At 39.8% G+C, this 14,471-nt stretch overlaps 1 protein-coding gene across 1 annotated transcript in view; it reads right to left on the bottom strand.

The window, feature by feature from the left end:
• TAF1B (TATA-box binding protein associated factor, RNA polymerase I subunit B) overlaps window positions 1-14,471 on the bottom strand; it is a 51,793-nt gene that overhangs the window by 13,561 nt on the left and 23,761 nt on the right. The gene's annotated exons all lie outside the window — the stretch shown is intronic.

Genomic DNA, 14,471 nt, shown 5'->3' with positions numbered 1-14,471 from the left:
GACCCAGCACTCCAGATGTGTCTCACCAGTGCTGCATAGAGAGGAAGGACCACCTCCCTTGATCTGCTGGCAATGCTCTGCCTAATGCAGCTCAGGATGACGTTGGTTGTCTTTGCCACAAGGGCACAGTGCTGTCTCACATCCATCTTCACAGCATTTTGTCCATCAGAACTCCCAGGGCCTTCTCTGAAAAGCTGCTTTCCAGCCTGTCAGCCCCCCAGTATGCGCTGGTGTCTGTGGTTATTTCTCAATGTGTATTTATGTATTTATTTATCATATTCATCAACAAGAATGTGATCAATATGAGGCTGACAGGCCTTTAGTTCCCCAGATCCTCCTTCCTGCCCTTCTTGAAGAGAGGGGTGATGTTCACTTTCTTCCAGTCCTCAAGAAACTCCCCTGGTCACCATGGCTTTTCAAAAATTATTGACAGTCATCTTGCAATGACACCAGCCAGCTCCCTGAGCAGTTGTGGCAGCATCCCCTGACGGCCCATGAACCTTCACACGTCCAGTTTGTTTATATATTCCCTAACCGGCTCCTTCTCCACCAAGGGTAAGTCTGCCTTCCCCTAGACTTTCCCACTGGTTTCAAGGACTTGGGATTGCTGAAGGCCACGCTTATCAGCAAAGACTGAGGCAAAGAAAGCATTCATCACCTTAGCCTTCTCCTTGATCTTTGTGACCATGTCCCCATTCCTATTCAGCAGCAGGCCCACATTCTCTAGAACCTATCCACAGAATCTTTAATATCATTTAATTAAAAAAATATTTAATTCCATATTTGCATATTTATTAATGAAAATAAACCTGCAATTCTCTTTTCAAAACTATTGACTGCATGAAGAAAGTTCTCCCAATTTCTACTGAGGTTTTCCTGCTAAGAAGAAAATATAACTTGCAGACAGATTTTGACATACTTAGTCATAATGAACTCAGCAGGACCTGAAGTTTGCGTAAGTATGGACTGTAAGATTTGACCCTCATTTCTTAATACCTGAACTGTTTCATTAAACATTCTTAATTCTCTGTATCTTAAATGATTACTTGAATTTACCTCTTAAAGCAATAACTTTCAGAGGTCAGGCTACTTTACCATTTTAAATGTATAAAAAGCAAAGCCTTTTCTGCTTTAGTTGGCGGTCCTAATTCAGCAGGGCACTTTATCATGTATTCATATTTTATCAAGTCAGTTTGTGCATAAGGTACTTCCATTTAACAGAAGTTTAGCAGGAGTTTACAGTTTGTGCACAGGTTCAAACTGTCCTGAACAAGAGTGAATTCAGGTCTGTTTTTTTTATAGACCAGATTAAAAACAGAGCAATCACGTTTACAACAACAGTAAGACTAAAACAATGTGTTTTTATTCAATCGTTTGGTTTCATCTATTTTAATATGTAAAAGCTATGTAGCCAATGCTCAAATTTTCTTGTTTTGAATTACTGCCAACATTTCCTTTTCTTTTTTTTAAATGATCTCCCCTCAGACTGCAGTTCAGACTTGCTTAACTGCGTGAGCACATGCTTAAGCAAATGAATAATTCTGCTGTCACTTACTATTACACATCCAACTTTTTGTAACAGTTAGGAAGTTGTATCATGTTCATTATATCTTCTAAACAGTGTTAAAAATTGGCTTAGACTGCTACGGGACTATCCTGAGAAACAAGAAAAACACGCATTACCAGACTTCTACAGAAGACTAGGCTGACAGTACTTTCCATTCCTCTAAAAAAGCAGTGCTAGACTGAATACCTAAATAATCCTGGAATAAAATCTGAATCATATATAACTTCTCTTGAGCACATGTGGAGAAAAATTAAAGTCCCAGATAATTCAAATAAAAGCATTACATAAATACTACTCCTAATTAGATACAAAGGAAATATGTTTTTCCCTTTAATGAAAAGTTGAGTTCATAGCTTCTTAATAATGTATCACAGAGGAAAATAAATTAAGACACTGGGAATTCAGTCATTTGAAGCCTTCCCATTCTTAAACATTAAACTGTTACCAGGAAGTTATCTGACCAGTCTAATTTAACACAGAGGTACTTCAAGGTATATAGCTCTTAATTGGAGGACTCAAGGTAGACACCTGTATCACCTTGTACCTGAGCTTCTCTCACTGTATCAGGGTAAGGAGACAGCTTTCCTATCCTAGGTACTAGTGATTCATCCCTCCTCACGCCCAACACTGACTTTTGTTTCAAAGCTTTTGTTTGCAATTTAGAGAAGGCAATTCGATTCTTTTTCAAAATGCTAGAAAACGCTCTGCTTTGCAATGACAACTGATGCGTGCTTTTTTTTTTTTTTAAGAGCATATGGAAGTGGTGTAAAAACGATAAATAAAAATTATTACCGAGAGCTATCACTTGGCTTGTTTTTAAAAGAGCGTTCGTTCTTAGTTGATGTGTGTTCACAGAGAGGTGTAAACACAACTCGGATGTGCAGATCTAGGAAGGGCAAACTAACACACCATAAAGGTCAACCAAATCAATTGCTTCTTTCCAGGGCTTAACCGCCTAAGCTCAAAAACTTTTACTGTAGTAATCATGTTTCTACAACACAGCGCTGAGTCACGAGGACGTAAATTGAACCAAACGCCACGCTTCCAGGAGTACACAGTAGTCTCTTGAACTCTAAACTGCAAGCATAAGCTGGATCCAACACAAGATCACATCTCGGTAGGACACATCATAGCAAAGGGCTGAAGGCTAAAAGGCTGAGGACTGAGGAGTCTGTAGACTGACTTCCATAATCAAGCACTGAGTTTTCACCACTCACTAGAAACCCCGTTCATACCGTTTAATTCTGAAAGAGCTGTGTGTTCATACAACAAATCTTTTATTCTGCAAAGTTTCATGTGTACTGAGAGGGTTAAAACAGAAAGAACACTCAAATTGCACACAACCAATGCTGCAAATGTTAGGACAGCATTAAGAAAAAGCAAGATACAGCAAACAAGCAACCTCAAAATTACAAAAGTTATCACCTTCTACCTAACTATGCATCTCTGCCAGAAGAAAACCTGATAAAACAAGTTGCACTGAAAGTCAACCAGCAAATCAACTAGGAAAGCAAGATCCAGAGCTGGGACCTCCCTCCTTCAGGTGAAAAAACTCTGCCTCCAGCACCCCATGATTAAACCCCAAGGGAGGAGTTCTTGGACAAGAGGGGACAGCGTTAAATCATACACCACACACTCTCCAAGCAGAACTTTCACTTATCCAATCAAATTTAAAAAATTGTGTGATATGTATTTTCAAGCTGTGTTTCTGTGCTAAATATTAAGGCAACTCCCTTGTCCATCAGCACGCGGAGTTACTGAGCTCTTACCCTCTTTCAAGAACTTGGGAAAGGCGACACATATAAAACTCGGTTACAAACCCCTGAGGGCACTTAACCTCGGGAAGACTGACAGAAAATCCTTTTAAAGTTATGCTAGCCCTTTCAGGTGTTTCGCAAGCTGGGATTTCTTCAAGACTGGTCAACAACACTGACAGAGTCTATAACTTGTCTAGATTGGCTACAGAGCTTACCAAGAACTTGATTCTTAACAGCTTTGTATCTTATTCCCACATGTGACAAATAAGGTAGCTTCAGGTCTTCTCCAGAAAGCTGAACAAAAGATTAGTACTCCTTGAAAATACTTTTTTCTTTTCTCCCCTCCTCCCCGCCCTGACTTCAGCTGAGCACAGGAGAACAAAACACACACTGTTGAGTCGGTGAAAAAGTGTCTAGAACAAGATTTTCATGATGATAAATATTCATTAGACTATTTAAATCGGTTGCCTTTATCTTTCAAAGTTACATGGAATTTTTCACCTGTATTAGAAAAGAACAAGCTGGTTTTCAGAAGCAGATGAGCCAAACTATTAGCATGATAATCAGATCACAGTAACAGGTAATTGTTTCGGGTAAGCCAAGATTGCAGCCTCTCCTACCTGTTTGGACAATATCAGAATGTTGCTGATCAACAAGGAGAAAACAGTATGCATTGGCTGGCTTTCTAGATTAATTTGCAGGTTCCATAACTTCTTGTTTTAAATGTGGTCTGATCGATTCTTTTCTTAGATGACCGTATAGGCCATTTCCTTCTCCTGTATCAGGACAATATCCCAGCAGGCATTGCTTAGATATTCACAGTTAGTTTAGCTTATTGTTACAATGTTCCATTCTTTCTGAAAATAATAAATTACAGAGTCGTTTTAAGTCTCCCATTTATATTTCCCCTTTCCATCCTCCTCTTCAGTACTTTTTTCGCAGCAGCTCAGTAGGTTGGGACTGCAGAAACTTCTTATTATGGGGCTCAGAGACACTGTTCCCTTCCTCATCATCCTTCTCTTGTGAATTTCCAACCTGGGAACGTTTTCTTCCCATGTCTCCACATTCTCTTAAGGCTCTGCTTTCACCCGTGCTGCTCACGTTCAGCAGTGGACATCTTTCCCAAATGATTCTTTTAATGACCATTTAATACTGCAATCTAATAAGGTCCGACTTCATTTTTTCATTATCAGCTTTTTGTAGGTCTCTTGCAATCTTTGACATTTAGAGTTTGGACATGCTTGCAATTATCTAAAAAACAGCAAGGCTTCATCATTTTTAAGATGATAAATTCAACCTAGACCAAGTTTGAAAAAGAGTGTACCAAACTTCTCAGGAAATGGACTAAGAAAGCAATTTAACTTGAAAGTTTGGAAAACATCAAGTTATGAGGGTTGGAGAAGGGTTTTTTGCAACACAATCCAGAATTTTGGTTCAATCCTTGCATAAAGCAAGGCATGTCCATAAAACAAAAGATATTTATTGTAAAAGTAATAAACCAAATGGATGCCCTAATGTGTGTAAACACCTTTGAATGCAGCCTGTATTGAAACACACATTCCCAGGAACCCAATTTAAATTTACGTAAGGTAAAATCAGGTAACAAGAAGCATGGCAGTCGAGTGCTCTATGGAGTCTAGTTCACCTCACTTTGCTTCTGCTGCTCAACTGGTTCAGATATATCTGGTCATCTGCAGCATAAGCCTGATGTGGGACAATGCCAGCCACAGTGCACGCAGGTTACATAAAAGAATTGACAGTAAAGACAATAACTATCAGCTGTGAAATTTACACCAAATTAGTATTTAAAACTGAATTAAATGACCTTGTAAACCAATTGCTACGTACTAATCCTTAATGTGGTCGGCAAGCCTAAACTCCTAGATTACTAAAGATTTTGACTTTTTTTTTTCCATGGTTTTTGTGTACTCTCACAGTACTACCAATCTGTCTACCTCCCATACAAACACACACCAACGATTGCTGATGTATATTTTTTAAATGACTGGATTTTCCCGCTGCCTAACCTCTGTCTGCCTCTTGGGGACCATCACCATCCCACGCGGAACACAGCAAACTAATGCAACAGCCAACACACACAAATTAAATGTGCTTTAACACTGTGTACTATTACAAATACAAACTTTAAAAAATAAGCACCACTCACTAAAGCTTTTTTGCCATCCAATCTAGCTGGAAAAAAACCCTAACATAGCCAACTTTGTTGCACAGTTAGATTCAGTGTAGTCTCTTCATGTTGCCTTCTTTGCCAGAGCATAGGGTATACAAAGGGAATCTTTAAAGGTCCCTTCCAACCCAAACCATTCTATGACAGTGTAAGCACCATTACCACTGCTGTACAGAAAGGTCCCAGACTTGTAAACTGCTGGTGAGTGTGAAAGTATACAGGGGAGAACCACTGCACACTGCTCCTGCATCCTTTCCTGGGTCACTATCAGAAACAGGAGACCAGAACAGTCAATGAGCCTCAAGTCTGACTGGGTGCAGCCATTGTTATATGGACTAAAGAGCTGATACATTTCTTCAAAGTCCAATATCCATGAATCACATACAGATGCTGATGTAACAGTGAGAGGGTGTGCCTGGAATTATTGAAAGGGAACCAAATGACAAGAAGAACAAAAGACGGATGAAACTGCTACAACTCCATTTAGATAACTGCTAAGAAACATGCAGCTCGTGAGACTTCTTCCACAGGAAAGGCACAAAGAGACCAAGCATGCCATTAAAGTTGCTGGTTTACAAGGCTGCCATAGAGCACAAAGGATAACTGAAAAGTTAGGACAGGAAAATAAAAACAATTTGTCCTTGAAGACAGGCAAACACGTTGCCTGAGTTATCTGCCTGGCAACAAATGGGCAGAGGAAAACAAGAAAAAACTAAGTCAAGATAATAATTTTGAAAATCATAGAAGTCATCGCACTGGCAGCCTCTCTCTTGCTCTCTCCTTTGATAACTGTTTCAGCTGAAACAGCTACCACATCTTAAAATCCCCAATTACTCCTGATCATTGTTGCAGAGGAAGTGAGAAGGATCTCTGTATACAAAAAGAGATTCATTTTAGAAGATGACTCAATAAAAAATGTTTATGCATTTTTAAGAGAAAAAAATATCTCGGTGTGCTAGGATATTAGACTGCATTAAATTGACACAGGCAGTTTTTACTGAAGAATTCCAGATGGCATGTGGATGAGCCAGCAACCCACACACAAGAGAAAAAGCTAATTGAACAGCCAGTACAGATGTTCTACTACTACTCTACTAGGAAAAAAAAAAAAAGATGATAAGATATTTTCATTGCATGCATAGCAGATCTTTTAATAGGCTATTTTCAGAGGAAGACATTTTTTCATCACATGATTCTTGGCTAGAGTGTTTTTTTGAATAAATGAGTTTCAATATTATTAAACCAACAGAGACACGTGCTTGAGCGTTAGCCTGTTCATGCTCAGAAGTTAACTCTGACAAACACCACTTTTATAAAAAATGTAGTCTTCCTATAAATGTAGAGAGTAATCCAATAAGGAGTTGAACTGTCATAATGTATTGAAATTTAGGAGTTTGGGAACAAATTTCATTGAATTTCATAAATATTTTGGTAGGTTTGTTTTCTTTCTTCATTAAGTAATGCTTAAAGACAGGTATGGACAAGCTAGAGTTTCTGTTACACAACAGCAAGCTCCCATGATAAACTTGATTACAATAACCCTTTCAGCAGTGAACTTCCTCCTCAGCTTTTTTTTTCTGTCAAATAAAAGCCTCACCCTTGCTTCTTTTCATTCTGCGTTACTTTCTATCCTAACAAGTACTGCGCGCACCTGTTAAAATGCACAAAAAAAAATACAGAGTTAGACAGAAAAAAAATAAATCCCACAGATAGAAAGACACCCACCCCCAACAAAACTAAGATTACAGGGTATCTCAAAACACCAGCAAACCAAAGCAGGAATTGCTGCTTGTTTTGGAAAGTAAAAGCAGCATAGCCAATTAGCAGAATTTGTATGGCTAGAATTTTATACCTCTCAGAAGATTTTTTTTAAAAGTAAACAAGAATGACCGGCTTCTGTCTTAATTTGAATTCTTTAAATAGTTACCACTAAAAAAAACCCTAAAAAAATCATACAGCAACTAAGCTCATTCAAATTTTAGTCAAGAAAAGAAGCTCTTGCACATCAGACCTTGAATGTCTTGAGAAAAAGACCTCAGCAAACAGAGGAACGTGTCTAAAAGCCAGTCTGGTGGATACACTTTCCAGGGAAGCAGAAAGCCACTGTCACTCCAGTCTGAACACTTTGGGAGAAAACAGAGCAAACATTTTGACATGCATTCATGAGTTTATTAACCTATTTAGTCAGGACTTACTTCATTTGAATCAGACCCAAACTAATACATAAATACGCAATCCACCAAAACCTGGAGTGTGAGATAATCTGAATGGCAGCAGGTCCCTATGGGCTGCGTGATGACTTGAAGACATGGGTATTAACCAGCAGCAGTGATTATTAAGTGATATGAAATCCTTTTGAAAAGCCAGTGTGGAAAAAAATTACATAGGGGGACAACTTCACAGGATTTAGGAAATCTTCAGGTTTCCTCGTGATGGTGCCACAAACCCAACACGCTGCCTCAGGCAGGTCTCTTTGTCCCACTTTTCCACCTTGTGACAGAGCAGCACACCACCAGCCCTGAGAGCCCAGCCCTGGAGGAGCAGCCACCAGGCAGCTGAAGGCACTGTCGCGTGACAAGGGGGAATGACCAGCACGAAAAGACGACAACCAAATATTCTGCAACTATGCTGGCTTCACATGGTGGGTACTAACATGGGCTTAAAGTTCCACATTAAATGAAGAAAAGGAAAAGGTATACGGAGCAGCTCACTACTTTCCGCATGCTAAACGCTGTCCCAGTTTAGAAACAGTATGAGATGAAATAATTAATGCCTACACCCTAGTGCAGTTATATATCGGTCTCAGCTAAAAGAAAATTCATTCCAGTAATTCCTAAATTCCATACATTTAACTTTAAAACCTTAATCGCTATTCGAAGACATGAAAAGAAGATAGTATTAGCTTAATCTATTCACAAATCCAAGACCTGTGCTTACTTTCAGGGCCAGAAGAGAATGGCACAGAACTGAAGGCTGTTTAGAAATATTACGGGCAAAGTGCAAAAACCCTTAAGCTGCTGTCTCTGCCATTCCAGGATGGCTCCCCCCTGACCTTATTTACTCTTGCATGGCTTTTCGCATTTCTCCTCTTGCCACATTTCTAGGTCAGACTTCTTGCAAGCCTTCCTTCTTCCTCCTGGCATTGGGATCATTACTACTACTCAACTGTAAGAAATTTTACATTGCGAGTCTAAGTTCCTCCACCAAAACAACTGAAAGGATCACTAGAAAAATACAAGCATGCAAAATCTTTTTTCAAAAGTCAAAAGTTTTGCTTAAGAAAACTGTAGTTTTCATTGCTTAGGATTCCTTGCCATAGCATACAGATATCCCTCTTAAGCAATGATTTTGTATACTTTACCATTTAATCATTCCTCAACATTTTTCAAGCTGAATAAGAAGCATCCCCAGATCACTAAATCTGAAACTTTAAAAGATGGTATTTAACTCACCTAACTTAAAGGCTTGAACTATGACTTAAAGAGTTGTTGTGAGATAACTAGTTAATAAAAAATTAAGTTTTACGATCTTAAAAAAAGTCTCCCCAGAACATAAAAACCACAAACTGAAACACTAACTGAAATCTCAGAAAAAAAAAAAAAAAAGTGGCTGTACCACATCAATCCAAAAAGATCTATTCAGTCTTGCATCAATCAGTGAGTAAGAGATGCATAGGGAGGAATTTATGAACCAAGCAAGCCACAACACCACTACCAAATGTCTGTCCAGCTTCACACCATTTGTGTCTGAGTCAGCAGCGAGATCTCTGTATTTTTTTGTTCCATATCCATTTTCCTTCATGGCATTTCTCCAGTCATTATCTGGCCCTTTTAACACCCAGAACATTCTAACACGAGGAGTTTCACCAGCTACCCACAAAAAGTATGAAGCTGCATTTCCTGCTGTTTGATTCTGAACCTGCATCCCAGCAACCTTTTCTGACACCTCCCAGTCCTTGTATTGGAAGAATCATAGAGTGTTTTGGGTTGGAAGGAACCTCAAAGATCACCTAGTTCCAACCTCCCCACCATGGGCAGGGACACCTCCCACTAGACCAGGTTGCTCCAAGCCCCATCCAACCTGGCCTTGAACATTGCCAGGGAGGGGGCAGCCACAGCTTCTCTGGGCAACCTGTGCCAGTACCTCACCACCCTCACAGTGAGGAACTTATTCCTAATATCTACTCTAAGCTACCCTCTTTTAGTTTGAAACTGTTACCCCTCATCCCATCCCTACACTCCCTGTTCAAATTCCCTCCCCACCTTTCCGGTAGGCCCCCTTGAAGTACTGGAAGGCCACCAGAAGGTCTCCCCGGAGCCTTCTCTTCTCCAGGCTGAACAATCCCAACTCTCTCAGCCTGTCCTCACAGGGGAGGTGCTCCAGCCCCCTCATCATCTTTGTGGCCCTCCTCTGGACCTGCTCGAGCACCTCCATGTCTTTCTTGTGCTGGGGGCCCCAGAGCTGGACACGGCACTGCAGGTGGGGTCTCATCAGAGCAGAGCAGAGGGGCAGAATCACCTCCCTCGACCTGCTGGCCACAGTTCTCTTGATGCAGCCCAGGATGCAATTGGATTTCTGGGCTGCAAGCTCTTATTGCTGGCTCCTGTCCAGCTTTTCATCCACCAGTACCTCCAAGTCCTCCTCCTCAGGGCTGCTCTTGATCCATGTTAAACTTCATGAGATTGGCCTGGGCCCACCTTTCCAGCCTGTCAAGGTCCCTCTGGATGGCCCCACTTCGCTCCAGTGTGTCGACTGCACCACACAGCTTGGTGTCACCATCAAACTTGCTGAGGGTGCACTCAATCCCACTGCCTGTGTCGTCAACAAAGATGTTAAACAGCGCCAATACCAGCCCCTGAGGAACTGAGACATTGAGCCATTGACCACAACTCTCTGTGTGTGACCATCCAGCCAATTCTTTATCCATCGAGTGGTCCATCTGTCAGATTTACCTCCTTTAGCAGGGGGGTTGAACTACATGATCTCCAGAGGTCCCTTCCAACCCCTACCAGTCTGTGATTCTGTGAAATCTATGTCTCTCCAATTTAGAAACAAGGTTGTCGTGCTGGACAGTGCCAAAAGCTTTGGACAAGTCAAGGCAGATGACATCAGTTGCTCCTCCCTTATCCATCAATGCTGTAACCCCGTCATAGAAGGCCACCAAATTTGTCAGGCACGATTTGCCCTTAGTAAAGCCACATTAGCTGTCACCAATCACCTCCTTTGAACAGTTGCCTCCTAAACACATTCTACAAACTATTGCCACAGCTTCCTCTTAGTCACCTCTTCTTTAGGTTGAAAGGCAAGTAGATAATATTGTTTTTTGAAGGAAAATTGTCCCTACATTTGATGATCCTTGTTGTGACTCTCTGTCCCTCCTAGTTCTTCTGCAACTTTGAGAAGAGGGAGGGTAAGAAAAGCAAAACACGACAGAATTCCATATAGTATTTAAGATATGGGTGCACGATAGATTTATACAGTAACATAAATTTGTTTTGATGTCCATTGCTTTATTGGAAGTCAGGAGTTATTAGAAAATAATTCCAATGTAGCTGGGCTACATCAACTGCATGTTCAAAATCAGCATCATGAAGGGATTACAGAAACCTGTATAATTCAGATCATACAGATATTTAAGGTACATGAACATTGATAACACCATCTTTCAGAGAATGCTACAAATTGTATTCTTTAAAAATATAATCACTTCCTATTTAACAAACATCATAGCATGGACACATCTGTTGCTTGACATGTACTTGGTGGGTGTGCTTGGACACAAAACAGACATTAGTGGAAAAAGCAAATATATCTGCATGTTTTAATAGCAGCTCACGGGTCAATGAATTAACCTTTTTTTAAAGAAAACCAAAAACTAATGTGCAATGCTTACCCACTGCAATGATGCCATACAAAACCCCTGAAACTTGCATTATATCTGTCTTTTAAGGTCTTCTCCTTCCCACTCAATTTTTCTTTACTTACTACTATTTTCTCCAAATATACTGAAGATAATTTTAAGTCAACTGTTGGACAGGAAGAAAGTTTGAGACTTTTCAAGCTGTATTTTCTCCATCTATATTCTCACAACTGTGAAACTCAGAGATTATGTATTTCGGTAGATGCAGAACGGGGAAGGTTTGCTTTTTTTTTTGTTCAATCCCCGCCCTGCCAGCCAATAAATCTGCTCAAGAGGGCAGCATTTTTCAAGACTTGTTCTAAACTGCTCATAACATAGGATTAAGAATTTTATCAAGAAAGAACAAAAGTGAAAAAACAAGACTGAATGGAACGACGAAGACTAAGCAACTTGTAGGTACACTTTTGTTGACACTGGGATTTTTTGCTTAAAATTATCATTCCTCTTAAAAAACTATTTCTGCAAGTGTAGGTAGTCTTTACTTGCATCAATGACATTCATTTTACATTTTCCTACAAGGTTTACTCATCAAAAATGGTCAGTAAACCATTTTATTTCAAAAACCATCTTCAGACTAGAAATTATTTAACATATCAGCATTCAAACCAGTAATGTCAGTTTAAAGAACGCATTGTTGTCACCTATCAATTAGCAATACCAAAGCAGTCACCAAACGGTATAAATCATTTCCACATTAAGAATTTCAGTGCAGTGACCTCATGCAATATTCAGAATACAAAAGTATACAGAGGAATTTCACTCCTCCTTAGACAGTGGGACAAAAAATATAAAGCCCTAGAACAGTGATTCACTTGATCTGCCCCTCCTAGAAGAGTACTATAATTAGGAGACTAAATCTACACCCACAACTAAAGAGACACGAACACTTAAATACTGTCAAGTTTATAAACTTCTATTCACATACCCAAACTCTGTAATGAAGCAAATGCTAATCCTTCTGCTTTTAAGTTGATTAAATTATAGTACCATAAATAGCATCTTTGATATAAAACAATCACAAAGATGAAATACCATTTGCTGTATAAAAGCACTCAGACACATTGCAATTTAGGCCATAAATCAAGGAATGATACCAGCAAACCTGAGGGAGGCATTAGGCTGAAGAGCAGGACGAATACCTGTGAGATTTCTAAGGATCTTCAGTGGTCAATATTACAGCTTCATATAAGCTTATGCCATACAAGCTTGGAGTTTACCCAGAATATCTAGCCCCTGGCTCTACGTTTGGAGAAAGGCAGGTACGAGCAGTGTGCTCTACAGCCATTCCTAAGTAACACTGTCCTCACAGACATTGTGCTCTTCCCTGAGCACCACGTACAGACCTCACTCTTTCCTGTACTGCAGTAAAGTTCACTGCTCACCTATTTTATTGTGTGAGATGATACTAATTTTCTCTGTATTTGAGAAAATGATGAAAAAGTACTTAGGCTTTGTTCTCGGTGCAAGGTGGGAAGAATTACCACCGTGAGAGAAAGCAGCATGCAAACTCTATGAGCTTGCCCAGCCCTCCAGGAAAAAAGCGGAGCATAGGCAAGAAAAAAGAAGCATCAATACTTTTAGTCCCTCTGCTAATCTCTATCTGTCCTTCTTCAGTACCTACATTTAAGTTGTCTAATAAAAATGCTCCCAGCAAGCGAGAGAGGTAGCTACTTTTCAAAGCCTCCCAAGGAAGATGCTATCTGTCTAAGTTTAGGCACTTCAAACACAGTAAAATATTTTATCAATTTGTGATATGTTCCGGACTGCAGGAAACAAAACGAAACAGAAGCAACTCAAAGTATGTAACAAGAAAACGCAAACAAGTGTTCCCAACGTCAATAAGCTCAGCAATACACTTAGATACAAAGTGACAGACAGTTTCCATGTGTTACTCAATACTGTAAATTCAAAGAACTAGTTTTCAAGAAACCTGTAACACTGATGCTACTTCTGGTCAGAACATAGCCAAATCATTCAAGCCATCCTAGCAGCGCAAATTGCATGAACCCCCTCACACCTTATAAAAAGCTGGCAGAGATGATTAGAAATTAATGAGGATTGAATGGCAAAGTACTTCTAAAATTGAGCCACTAGCCTCAAAAACTGAAGACTACAACAAAGTCCTAGTTTTGGTTGTACACAGCAAGTATACAGGTCAAAATATTGAGCAATCTTAATCCATGAGAAACCCTCCAATTTTACGTCTTCCTCCAGGCTACCTGACAGTTCTTCTGCCCCCAACATTCACAGGGAAATCCAAATCAACAGGCATCTTAAACTTGTCAGCTAAATTTACAAAACAAAATGGCTTTTACTATGCTTCCACAATGCTGAATTGATTCAAATACATTTTTGTGGCACATCCCTGTTTAATTCAAACCAGTTTTTACCAAGTAACCGAGTTGTTAGATGGTCACAAGGCACAAAACGTTTACACAGCACAAGTATTAATAACTGTTTCCAATTGTAGTGATGCCTGTAACAAAGAGAATCAGAAAGAGAGGCTAAATCTGAGGTTCGGTATCTTTGACCTTCTTGCCACAGTAAAACTCAGCAACATTTAACTGTATTGTAACACAAATGATTAACTTTACATCATCATTCTGAACTTGGAAGACAAGTCCTGCACTGGGTAGTACTGCACAAGGATATAAGTCCCGAGTTTAACTCTTGTTCTCAGGTAGGATAGTACACGATACAAAAATGTGTAGCTCCTAGATATGAAAGCACATGCTTTAGCCCTCTCCAAATACAGTCCTGGTAGGTCACTACAATCCCAGACAGGTCTGTCATATACTTCTTTTGATTGTAGGATAATGGGAAAACCACAAATAAAAGATCCCCCTTTTGACTGCATAGTGCTCAGGGACAATCTCCTGGATAAAAAAAAGGCAAGAAACAGCACTACAGATATTCTGCAATGAAACAAGAGGTAAATGTGACTAAACCATAAGCAGCAGGGAAACTAAACGAAAAAAAAAAAAATCTTGAATTTCAATGACACAGGTAAAGAGTAAGCCATGAAACAAATATGAAGAA

The sequence above is a fragment of the Leptosomus discolor genome, chromosome 2 (genome assembly GCF_034619465.1).
Source record: "Leptosomus discolor isolate bLepDis1 chromosome 2, bLepDis1.hap2, whole genome shotgun sequence".
Classification (NCBI taxonomy): Eukaryota; Metazoa; Chordata; class Aves; order Leptosomiformes; family Leptosomidae; genus Leptosomus; species Leptosomus discolor.
The sequence above is the reverse complement of the archived record's forward strand: the minus strand, read 5'-3'. Positions and strand labels throughout refer to the sequence as shown.